The sequence below is a fragment of the Chelonoidis abingdonii genome, chromosome 14, assembly GCF_003597395.2.
Source record: "Chelonoidis abingdonii isolate Lonesome George chromosome 14, CheloAbing_2.0, whole genome shotgun sequence".
Lineage (NCBI taxonomy): Eukaryota > Metazoa > Chordata > Testudines > Testudinidae > Chelonoidis > Chelonoidis abingdonii.
Genome location: NC_133782.1, coordinates 39247172 through 39260359, shown reverse-complemented (window position 1 = coordinate 39260359; position 13188 = coordinate 39247172). Strand labels below are relative to the sequence as shown.

At 44.4% G+C, this 13188-nt stretch overlaps 1 pseudogene; it reads right to left on the bottom strand.

The window, feature by feature from the left end:
* Positions 1 to 10813: 10813 nt before the first annotated feature.
* On the bottom strand, positions 10814 to 12953 carry LOC116831008 (olfactory receptor 6B9-like; annotated as a pseudogene).
* Between the last annotated feature and the right edge of the window lie 235 nt (positions 12954 to 13188).

The following is a 13188-nucleotide window of genomic DNA, read 5'->3' as shown; positions in this document are numbered from 1 at the left end:
CTGTATGAAATGAGTTATAGCCCATGAAGCTCTTGCCCAAAATACATTTGTTAGTCCCTAGGTGCAACAGAGACTCCTCGTTGTTTTATTTGTGAGATGTCATCTAAGAACAGACACATCTGAGATACACTACATAGTATATCACTTACTTTAGCTATAAAGATGAGCATAGATTTAAACCAGGTAATGCAATTTGATGGATGTACTTTCCATTCCGCCTTACCTCAATTGTGTGTTATGTGGTGAAATTGACTTTACTAATAAAATTCAAATAATTCTGAGCTATAATATAAACTTATAGCTGTCAGACAGATGCCTAAGATTGGTAGAAGGAAAGAGTTAAGAGGAAATTGACTTTTCTTCAACTGGAGTTACTTTGTCTAATACATGCATTGATATCACCTTTGGGTGAAATTCCCCAAGCTGTTAAAACAACCAATCCTGTGCATCACAATGGAGTAAAGTGCTAACTCCTTAGTTCCTTTCGAAATTCCATCCCTTTGCAGAGCAGCACAATTACCAATTTTATAATTGCTATATGACAATAGGCGTATGACATGGCCAATTTCTGATCATCATCATACTCACCAAAACTTGGCAACATAAGACTATTAAAGTAAACAATGTTGTATATGTGGCCAATTTATCAATAATAAGACAATAGGGTTTATTGTATTGTGATTATTCCCCTTGCTTCACTCGTGTATTAAGGAGGCATGCTAACAGATTCATCTCTCTGCTGTCTTTTGTTAGGTTGGAATCAAGCTGTGAAGAATAAAACAAAGCCAATTTTTTTCTGGTGTTTCAATATGAGGATATTCTTGGCCTAAGCCCAGTCAGCGCACTGGGTCTAAGGGACTTTTTAGACTAGTTAATAATTGCCTTCTTGCTAATTACGGTAGGAGCCCGGCAAGGAAGGGTGTAGCTGTGGCATGTCCTGTGAGGTCTAATTAGACTAGATGAATGGGTTCTTACAGTGGGCATCCCAGAGACAAAGCTGGGAGCATCTTTGATGTCTCTGTAACTGCAATGACTGATACTCCCTTCGCTTGTCATTTCACATCTAATAACCTCTCACTGTGGGTCCTGCATCCCTGGCCAGAACCGTAATTGAATTAAGTGTGAAACCACCATCCCATTGTGCACTGCCTGCAACTTGAATCGAGCTGGGTCTTTCCCGTGTTTTCAATGTACACAAGTACCGGAAAGCCCTTGAGAAGCTCTGCAACTGATCTAACACTGAGAATTGCTGGGCAGGAATGGTCACTGGAATCACTGGATTGTGGCAGATTGAGCCAAACAGCTACATTTTATTATAATTTATTTTTTTTTATCATGGCAGCTGCAGCTGCAGCTCACCTCAGAACTTTGTAATGCTTGGAATAGTTGAGGCTAACAAGTGCAATTTACAGAAGCACTATTTGATTTAGGAGCATAAGGCCAGATTTAAGAGCATGCAAGTTGGGTTAGGGCTTGGGCACTTTTGAATTCCTCTGGAACCCAGCTGCTTTTTCACGACCTAAATACATGGGCTCAAGTTAATAACTTTAAGGCAGAAAGGACCATCAATCATCTGGTCTGACCTCCTTCACATTGCAGGCCACAGAAACCTCACCATGCACCCTCTCAGAGACCCCTAACCTCCAGCTGAGTTACTGAAGACTCTGAATAATGATTAAACTTCAAGTTCCAGAGAATTCACCTTCTAGACTAGTTTAAACCAGCAAGTGACCCGTGGCCATGATGCAGAAAAGGTGAAACCCCCAGGGTCTCTTTCCGTTTGACCTGGTGAAAATTCCTTCCTGACCCCAAATAAGGTGGTCAGTTAAGGTTTTTTTGCCCCACCTGCTCCCACCTTGATAAGGCGTTCCAGACTTCATCTCTGGGTTAGAAACCTTCGTCATATTATAGTCTAAACTTGTTGATAACCAGTTCTATCCATTTGTTCTTGTGTCCAGATTGGCACTTAACTTAATAAATCCTTTTCCCCTGTATTTATCCCCGTTGTATTTATAAGTAGCAATCTATATACTGCACGTCGCAGCCTCTTTCTGTCTTTCTGTAAGCAGTCTAGCTCACAAGTACGTTTTTGCTTTCTCACATACATCCTATAGCCTCTTCTCTGTCCTCTCCTTTCCAGTTTGATTCATCTCTTCCCAAACATGGGGACGATTGTTCAGTGATTTCAGATGAGGGTTGATCAGTACTTTGTATATATATCTTACCATATTCCTGTCTTTACTGGATATCTCTCTCCTGATGCATCCTAGCACTGCATTAGCCTTTTTTCACAGCGCTACACTGGTGAATTTTTACAAAACTTGGATTCTTCTGTCTGTTATGATAGTAGTGCGTATGCAAGATGGCTAGTTTACGTTCAGCTCATTGCTATGCTATTCAGTTTCCAAAAGGGACTCAGCACAGCAATGTGATGGACTGTTGTCTGCCATGTCTTCAACCGAAGAAAGTTCAGATGAGTGTTCTATCTCAATTTGATGAGATATTTTCCATCACGTGGACAACTTGATAAGAATATCTCAGTATGATTTTTCTTTTGTGAGAGGAGTGTATTACAGGGTGCAGTGTGGATCCAGAATCCCCAGTTTGCACATTTGTGTCACATCAGTCTTGAGATTATCTGTTAATCATGGTTGCATTTTTGGAGATGTGAATGATCAATCTCTAATTCCTCTGTAATGGGGCAGCTGCCCACTCCCTGAAATTTTGGCTGCAGCGAGGCCAGTGTGCCTGCATAGATGGAGCCAATTGAAGAAGGGATTATTGGGAGCAATCAAGGCCCAGATTGAGGGAGCCAATCAGAGCCAGGCTCAGTCTTATAAAAGTCTGCTCAGGAGAGGAGAGGCAGTCTGTCCAGGCCTTTGAGAGGGGAAGTCTGTCTCCAGAGCTGGGAGTAGCACCTAGACAGCGGCAGTGCTGGGCAGCCCAGGGGGGCAGAAGGGAACTCCAGCCTGTCTTGCCAGGCTTCAGGCCTGAAGGAAAGGGTAGCGGTGCGAGGGCCAAGGGAAGGGGCCAGGGGCATGGACAGACGGAGGAGGAAGAGGGTAGGATGGCTGACTAGTGATGTCCTATGGGACCAGAATAGTGGGTGGCCTGGGTCCCCCACCCTTCTCCCTTGCCTTACACCTAGCTGATGGGAGTGGCCTCTAGGGCTGCACAAATCCCCTGCCAGAGAGCTGTGACTTTGCTTAGCCCACATTGGCTGGGCACGGAGAGACAGCTGATTGACACCTCCCCGGAAGGGGTGTGGGATGGACTAAAGGGCACTGCAGGAGGCAGTGGTCCGAAAAGGACCTGTGAGCTGGAGAGTGATGCGGGCTCAGATGGCAAGCAAGAATGAGACAAGGTGGGACACCCAAGAGAGGGCGCTCCACTGGACTGAGCTAATTCCAAGGACGACCAGCAGCAGGCACTGCGGTGGTGAGTCCAACACCATCACACCTCCAATCTCAGGTTTTGGAAGCTCTGCAAGAGGACATTTTGGCATTGTATGAATAAAGCCACCCAGAGTCATGTCTGGTGACGGGATCAATAAAGATATTGAGGAAGGTGAAGTGCTTATACATGTCAGCACATTCAACTGATGCTAGCGCTCAGCAAGGCCCCGCATCACAGAATAGTGTTGGATTTCCTTGGCCCACAGAATGAGAGCTGGGAGATAGTAATGGGCGCAGCAAGGGGCTAGGAAGCCACCCAGCAAGACACCCTTACAGTCGGTGCGAATCCACATGTCATTGAGGCCAGGTACCGCAGTGGGTGACAGATGGCCAGGTAGCGGTATGATGCGCCAGGAGGAAACACTGGGTGGAGCCCAGGGGGAGAAAAAGTAGGCTGGGCTAGCAGCCAGCCACAGAGACAGTCCGAACTTCACAAGCTCTCCAGCATCTTGGGCGCAGTGGGGCGGTAAAAGAATCCCAGAAAGGAGAAGCTGCACAGGAAAAAACATGGGCGGTGCAGGTGTTGGTTGGCCTTTAGCACTGAAATAATGACCAGATTGGCAGTCACTGTCAGGACATAGGTAGCCAGGATCAAGATGAAGAACAAGGCCTGGAGATGGGCATGTTGGAGAAGCCAGGATGATGAAGGCCTTTACCACGCTATGGTTGTTGGCTTCCATGTCTCTCATCCTTTCACAGCTGTGAAGATAAGGTGGAAAGGATGGACAGGAGAAGGTGAGGGAGCTCAGAGGGAACAAAGAAATGAAGAGAAAAAGAAAAAGAAGCACTAATAGAAATAAGAAGGCAGAAAGGGAGGAGGAGGACGTGAAGGAATGGGAGGAGAAAGAGAGGGGATAAGCAGCATAAGAAAGCCAAGGCAGAAAGATCATAAAGCAGAGGAAAAAGGTTTAGAGCAATGAATTGCAATATAGATCAGGAATACCTCTGGAACATGCAACTTTCTCTTACCAATTAGAGCATATTTATGCCGGATTTTCAAAGAAGCCTCAGGAGTTAGGGACTGATTTCAATGAGTGTTTGGGGATGGGGAGTAGGCTAATGTGGTAGGTTTGTGGATATTTGTGGGAGCTCCTCCCAGAATGAGGGGCAGCAAGGGGGAAGAATGAAAATGTAACAAGTGGGTTATGGAGGCAGGCATGTGGTCAACAGGGAGGAGTCAACCTCCTGATAGTGAATGAGAGACGATCAGTCCGGTGGAGAGAGGCCCAGAGGGCCTTGAAAACGAAGACTTATGTTTGATGTGTGAGAGTTACTCTGGATTGTATGGCATGAGTGAGCAGCTCCAAAATGCTAATTGAGTTGTTAGCCCTTTGCCACCAAGGAGCGGCCAGAAGTGCAGCAATTCAGTTCATGTAATCAGGCTGGGAAGGATGATTTTTTTTGTTTCGTTAATGTCTGTTTTACTGTATACACACACGAAACTGACCTACAGATCTTAATTGTAAATATCGCAATTTAGAGATCAGCAAGTAAGAAAATGCTGCTTGAAACTTGTTTGCATTTGATTGAAAGATATTGATCTTGTATATTTTATGTGATGTTGACAAGGAGTGTTTTAACGTTATACAATTTTTGAATCTCTGCATTACTGTCAATAAAAATTATTGTGGGTCCCACCATTATTCATGATCATAGAATGTCAAACCGAAGGGTCCTGAGAGGTCATTACTCATGTCCACTGAGGCAGGCGCAAACAAACCTAGACCTCCATGACAGTGTTTGTTCCAAGGTGATCTTAAAAGGCTCCAGGATGGAGATTTTCAACCTCGCTTGGATCCTGTTCCAGAGCTTCACTACCCTTATAGTCAGAATGTTTTCAAGAAGAGATTCCTATCTCACTAAATTCCTCTTGCAGCTGAAGCCCTGCAATTGATATAAACCAATGCAAAATTAAAAAATGCTCAAACATATCCATGGAAAGCTGTGGACACTGAATGATGATATAAACAAATAAAACTTGAAGGTTATATCTGTCAAGCCTACATATAACACTTGTCAATGATGAGCACTGCGCGTGTGTTCAGCTAGGTCATTTTCCTGACTGTGCCTCAGCTCTACCCAGCTGCTGCAAAGGAGATCAAAGTCATTAACATGACAAGAGGCATGGGCCTTGAAAAACTTGCCAGCTCTTGCTTACAAAGCACAGCTGTATGGACAGTATTATTAAATATGCCTCGATCAACACTTGCTAGAAGCAATGCAACATTAGCGTATGGAGGCACATTCTCCTTTCTGCAAGGCCTGATGCCCTAGCCTCTGCTTTGGAGGTCTCCATGCACTTCCTCCTGAGCAGGCTGCTGTAGTTTCACCTGAAAAGAATAGGCATCGGTGAAATCACTGCCCTCCCATGTTCCACAATGTGGGTTACTAGTGCCCTGTGTGTAGGAGTCTCTTGTGTACTCCTACTAGTACTACCTGTGGGCACCTAATTTAAAAAAAAAAAAAACAAACAAAAACAGAGCTATGCAGGTTTCTCTTGATTATCAGAAAGCTGATCAGGGTGAAGTTTTTTCCCTCTTGAAATATTTGAAACAGTTTTTATTACTGATTTATTACCATGATTTAGTTTTCCTTTGAAATCCCTAACCTTGAGACAGCCTCTGCTAGCCTGGTCACACAGACTCACCTCAAGGAGGCTATCTGCAGTATGTAATATCTCGTCTGAATTAGGAATAACATGTTCGTGTGGGGCATCCACCATGTTGAAATTAGACTCAGTCAATATCAGAATTTTGACCTGCCGAAACAATATGTGAGCATCCTCGTTTCATACTGAAAAGTGGATATCACGATATCTAGTGTCTATACACAAATGCAAGAAGCTGGAAAGAAGCAGGAGAACTGGAAGTCCTGCACAGTCAAGGAAACAGATGTGATGGAATAACAGAGACTGGTGGTAACTCAGATGACACTGGAGTACTGACAGATGCATAAAAGTGTTCAAGAAGGACAGCATCGCAGAGTGAGGGAGTGCACTGCTATGAAAAGCAGTATGACTGCTCGGCTCTGTATGAACTGCATAAAACCTGAGAGTCTCTGAAGTTTAGAAGGTGATGTGTGGGGAGTCTGTATAGACACCAGACCAAGGATGAGGTGACAGGCTTTTTCTGGAACTAGCAGAAGTTACTAATCACAGCCCTGGTTTCATGGGAACTATTATCACCATGATATCTGCTGGAGAGCATACAGCGGTGCACAGACAATCCAGGAAGTTTTTGAAGTGTAAGGAACAATTCCTGTGCAAGTTCTGAGAACAACTAGGACAGAGACTCTTCTTACCTTGTCTCACAAACAGAGAGTATTAGTAGGAAGCAAAAGTGGATGGAACTGGAGGCCAGTGACCATGAGATGATCGAGTTCAGGATCCTGAAAAGGAAGGAAGAAGCAGCCGAATACAACCCGGACTTCAGAAAAGCAGACTTTGACTCCCTCAGGAACTGATGGCAGGATCCCGGGAAAATCAAACAAGGGAAAGAGTCCAGAAGCTGCTGGATTTAAAGAATTCTTATTGAAGTTGCAGGACAACCATCCAATGTTGTAGAAAAACAATAATATGGCAGTTCCAACCAGCTTGGCTTAACAGTAAATCCTTGTTGATCTAAACATAAAAGAAGCTTACAAGAAGTTAAAGACTGACAAATGACCAGGAGGAGTAAAAATATTGCTCAGGCATGCAGCAGTGAAATCAGAGCCAAATCGCACTTGAGTGCAGCTAGAAGAGAATGTTAAAAGTAACAAGAAGGTCCTTCATAGACAACAGAAAGTCAGGAAAGTGTGGGCTCCTACTGAATGAAGAAGCAACCAGTGACAGAGATGTGGAAAAGCTAATGTACTCAATGCTTTTTTTTTGCCTCTGCTTCACGAACAAGGTCAGCTCAGACACTGCACGGGGCAGCACTGCATGGGAGGAGGTGACCAGCCTCTGTGGAGAAAGAAAGTTCAGACTATTAGAAAATGCTGGATAGCACAAATCCAGGGGCTGGATGTGCTGCTCTAGAGTGCTAAAGGAGTGGCAGATGTGATCAGAGCCTGTCCATTATCTTTGAAAACTCAGGCAATCGGGGAGGTCTGCATGACTGAAAAGTCTAATGTAATGTCCTTTTTAAAAGAAGAAGGAGGATCCGGTAACAACAGGCAAGTCGCATCACCCAGTCCTGGAAATCATGGAGCAGTCCTCAAGGAATCAATTCTGAAGAACTTAGAGAAGGAAGTGATCAGGAACAGTCAGCATGGATTCACAAGGCAAGTCATGCCTGACTAACCTAATGCCCTTCTATGAGAATAACTAGGTTCTGTGGAGGGAAAGCATGGATGTGACTTTATGACTTTAGAAAAGCTTTTGATATGGTCTCCCACAGTATTCTTGCCGCAAGTTAAAGAAGTATGGCTGGATGATGGATAATATACATAAGGTGGTAGAAAGCTGGCTAGATCATCGGCTCAATGGAAGTGACAATGTTCCATGTCTAGTGACAGCATTATCAAGCGGAGTGCCCAAGGATTGGTCCTGGGGCTGGTTTTGTTCAATATCTTCAGCAAGACTGGAGATGCACGACTGCACTCTCAGCAAGTTTGCAGATGACACTAAACTGGAGGATGGTAGATTGCTGATGTAGGGATAGGATACAGAGGCCTAGATAAATTAGAGATTGGCAAAAACCTGATAGAGTCAACAAGGACAAGGCAGAGTCCTGCACTTAGGACGGAAGAACCATGCATGCTACCAGAACTAGGATCGAATGGCTAGCCACATTTCTCAGAAAAGGAATAGGTGTTGCAGTGGACGAGAAGCTGCATATGAGTCAACAGAGCCTTGTGTCAGAAGGCTAACTCATTTTGGTTCTTATAACCAGGCATTGCCAGCAATTGAGGATTGTGATCATTCCCTCTGTTCGACATTGTGAGGCCTCATCTGGGACTGTGTCGTTTAGGCCAACAATGCAAAATATGTGGAAAAGTGATGGTAGCGGGCAAAAAATGATAGTGTAGAGCACAGACTTATGAGGAGAGCTGAGGAACTGGATGTCGTCTGCAGAAGAGAAAGAATGAAGGGATTGATAGCTGCTTTCACTACCTGAAAGGGGTCCAAAGAGATGGATCTAGACTGTTCTATGGTACCAGATGACAGAACGAGAATAATGGTCTCAAGCCATGAGGGGGTTTAGGTTGGATATTAGGAAAACTTTTCACTAGGAGGGTGGAAGCACTGGAATGGTTACCTAGAGAGTGGTGGAATCTCTTCTTAGAGGTTTTTAAACAGCTGACAAGCCCTGGCGGGTATTAGTTGGATTATCTGCTTGAGCAGGGTTGAATTATATTTTTTGTCTGAAAATGTAGAAAAAAAATCAGTTTGGAATGATCTTGGTTAGTTTGACATAAACTACAGCTCGACCGTCTCTTCATGCTTCGTGACTGGAGGGCCAGCTCAGTTTTTGCTGCCCAAGCAAAAAAATTTTTTGGCTGCCCCCCGCCCAGCCCTGGCTGCCTGCCCCCTGCCCCCAGCCCTGGCTCTCCTACACCCACACTCCTGCCACGTGGCTTCCTCTTTCCCACGCCGCCTCTCCCACCGCCACCCAGCCTGCCTCCCCCCAGTCTGCACCCTCCGCTGTCCAGGTCACTGGTAACTCACTCCCAGGCAGTCTTCAGCAGGAATTTTGGATGTGCACAGAACACAACAGGATTGGTTCCATATGGTTAGAGAATTGCAGTAAGTGAACAATTTCAGCTTTGTGACGGAGGATTTGATGCATATTTAAGACTGTCCTACATAATGAGGAAAGTTGAGGCTTTATTATTCTTTGTTCACTCTGTGTTCATGGGATTTGCATGCACGTCACTGTCCTTTTAAAACAAATTAAAAAAAAAACAATAGCTGTTGAAAAAGCAATCCCATCCTAATAACCACTGGAAGCATTCTTGCCAATTTTATCCTACTTTTTCAACAGCAAAATACAGTGGACGTAATTTGATTGGGAGAAATGAATAAACTGCCCAACTGAGCTGAGCCCTGAATTTTGAAGTGTTCAAATCTGAAGGCAGTGCTAGATTCCTTTCGAATATTAGCCATACTGAAAGGAAAGTCATTCTTCGTTCCATGGCTCAGAAGTGGAAATCCTCCTACGTGCCTGGTACTGTATCTAAAGCTGACCAGGTCCAGAGCCTCTCCTCTTATTTTCATTTAAATTCTATGGATCGGACATACCTCCCTTGCTACGCTCAGATAGAGAGGGCACTGTCCATTTATCCACCCAATTCCTTCTTTGGGCTCCAAGGGAGGTCATCCAGTATCCCTAATCCAGTCTGGGAGTCTTCTGAAGGGATATCTGGGCAAGGCCGCTACCTCTTTGGTTACACTTCCCATTCACAGTCCTTCGACCTCACAGCAAGGGCGCATGATCAGCTACATCACTCCCTCCCCCTCGCCTTCCATGTCAAGCTACTCATACCAAGGGATTGCTGAGAAATGTAGTTCTTTCCTTGGTCCAAGGATGGCTCTATAGGCAGGTAGCTAAGCAAGGAACTACAGCTCCCAGGGTCCCGTGGGGTCTCAGCTCCCATGCTGGATCCCCAGCTGCTCTTTGGCTCCGCTTCTCCAGGGTTGTGAGAGGGGAGGAAGTGAGTAAAAGAAAGAAAAAAAGGATGGCCAAAATGCTGCCCCCTGGAAATGTGCTGCCCCAAGCAATTGCTTGTTTTGCTCGTGCCTAGAGCCAGGCCTGGTAACTGGATTACATCCCCCATGATGCAACACAGTCACGTGACTGCTATGAAGCGTCCCACTGGTCTGGAGATGTAATTCAGCCGAGAAGCCTGGCCCATAGAGAAGAATTATGACTGAAAGACCCAGACTACAACTACCCTGAGGCACCGCTAGACCTGAGGTAGATGGTGTTTCATGTCAAAAGGCAAGTATTTTAAAGGTATTAAGATAACTAATGAAAATTTCAAAAGCATCTATGTGCCGGATTCACACTAATTTCAATGGATTTTGAAAATATCATTAGTCACCTTTAAAAATCTGGCCCACCAGCCATGAAACAAATAATTTCAGTTCAGTTCAACAAACCACAATATTTCAGTGCAGGTTAAATTTATCTGAACTGGTACTGAGTTAAAGAATGGGCATTAGACACCTAATTACCTTATCCCCTCTTTGAAATCCCAGACCATCCTAGCCCTCAAGAATGATATAATAGGCCCGTTAAAAGGAATTCACGTAGTCTGATCTAAGTTTAGTGGATAAAAATCATTCTGACCTGTGGAACTCATTGCCACCAGATATTAGTGAGTTAAAGAATGGGAATCCCTTAGGCCATCTTGAAAAGTCTCACACAAAATATCTAGAAGAAGACTTTTCTGCCATGCACCGTTTTCCTCAGGGTATCCTTGAACTCCTTCTTCCTCAGGCAACAGATGACTGGGTTGAGGAGGGGTGTCAGAACTGTGTAAATGATGGACACCAGCTTGTTGGAGTCAAAGGAACTTATGGCTCGAGGTCTGTCATAGATGAAGAGGGAGGAGGCATAGAAGATGGTGACCACCATCAAGTGGGAGGCACATGTAGAAAAGGCCTTGTGACGCCCCTTGGCTAAGGGGATGCGCACAGCTGTAGAGATGATGCAGATGTAAGAGGCCACAGTAATGGAGAGAGGCCCCAGGAGAATGAGCAGGGCCAGCAGGAAGTCCACAAGTGCTGCCAGTGACGTGTCAGTGCAGGCCAGGTTGAGCAGTGGTGACACATCACAGAAGAAGTGGTTGATGATGTTAACCCCACAGCAGGTCAGACGCGAGATAAGAGGACCTTCCACATGGAGATGAGAAAGCCACTCAGCCAGGACCAGCCACCAGGAGGATAGAGAGGTTGGCTCATGATGGTTGAATAGTGCAGTGGTTGCAGATGGCCACATAGCGGTCATAGGCCATTACGCCAGAGGACACATTCAGTGCAGGCCAAGGCCAGGAAGAAGTAGAGGGCCATGCACCCAACAAAGGAGATCCTTTCCTTTTTGTTACAAAGCTCAATAACATTTGGCACCGTGACTGAGAGTACCAGATCTCCAGGAAAGAGAGATTCCCCAGAAAGAGTACATTGGCTTGTGGAGTGAGACGTTGGCCCAGATTACATGATATCACATTTTCTCTATCACAGTCAGTGCATAGGCCAGAAGGAATACCAAGAAGAGCAGGCTGCAGCTCCAGGATGCAGGGAAACCACAGAATGAATCGGTCACATGCTTTGGTTTCTCCAGTGCATGCTGGAGGCTTGCACTGTTGTTATTCAATCTGGAGAGAGAAGAGGTGTTGGAAATGTGACTGCATGTCACACAGTATGATGGCTTTGTACAGGATGGACTAAAAGAATATACAATAAATAGACTGGTCAGTACTGAGTAATACTATATTAATAAAAACAATAATGGACCAGGTTTCAAAAGTTTTAGGCACCTAAATATAGATTGGCATTAGTGGCACACAATTCCATCAAGTGATAATTAGCACCAGGGCCATATTTTTAAAGATTTTGGATATTAAAGATGTAGATAGGTACCTAGTGGATTTCATTCATCTATGTGACTAGCACCTTTAATTTTGAATATCTTTAAAAATCTGGGCCTAGGTGCCTGACTCCATGGAAATCTTGAGCTAGACAAAGTTGCTTTAAAAATCCAGTGAGTATTATTTTTATTTTAGTACTAACACCTTCGAAAATTAGCCAAGGCAAATCACTGGCCTTTTTTTTACTGAAATTGTTCATGAGAATTGTCACATTGTTCTGACATTTCTCCACAAGTTACTTTTAGTGAGATGATTCTCAATTTTTTTTCCTAAATGAAAACTGGCTTTTTGGAAAATGAAAATAAAAACTAAGACAAATGTCGAGACCATGTGTGATTAAATAGAGCACAAGCATTTTCAGAGACACAATGAAAAATGGCTCCATGTCAAACCAGAAATGAACATAACATGATTATGTTTGAGCATTTTTTGATCAGCTCTAAAAATAATTCCTGTCTTATGTGATCTTCTGAGCTCTTCAAAGCCAGCTAGGCGATTTGGATGCCCAATACCAAATTAAATGACTATTCTGACGTCGAGTTCCCAAGCATTCTCGACCAGGGATTATTATTATTATTCATTATTATTATTGTAATTCAGTAGCACTTAGAGGCCACTAAGAAAAATAAGGACCCTGTTGTGCTGGTCCTGCACAGACATATAGTAAGAGACTGTCCCTTCCCCTAAAATCCTCCCATCTATATAGGTGGGAAGGAAAAAAAGACTTGAACAAAGTCATAGAGCTGATCAGTGTCGCACGAGGGAACAGAACCTACATCTCCTGGCTCCCAAAGAAAATAGCAGGGTCCCACTTCTGTCCCCCTTTGTGGAGAGGGGAAGATGGCAGCTAAGGTGTCTCCTGAATACTTACCCCAGCAGCTGGAGTGGGCTAACCACTTTTCCCTTTTTGCCACATACAGACATTCGTGGGAGGGCACAGACCCCAAGCATCAGGACTTGGAGCTAACACCCCATTGATAAGCACAGGTGGTTCCTTCCCACTCAAACCTATTGTTTTTGGCTACCGCAGGTTAGAATAAATAACCATAATGGCTCAAAATCTCTGCATGAAATTTTGGTCCCATTGCAGCCAACTACAGAACTTTCCATGTCTTGAACAGAGCCAGGATTTAACACTATGAATCTATCGCTGAGAATA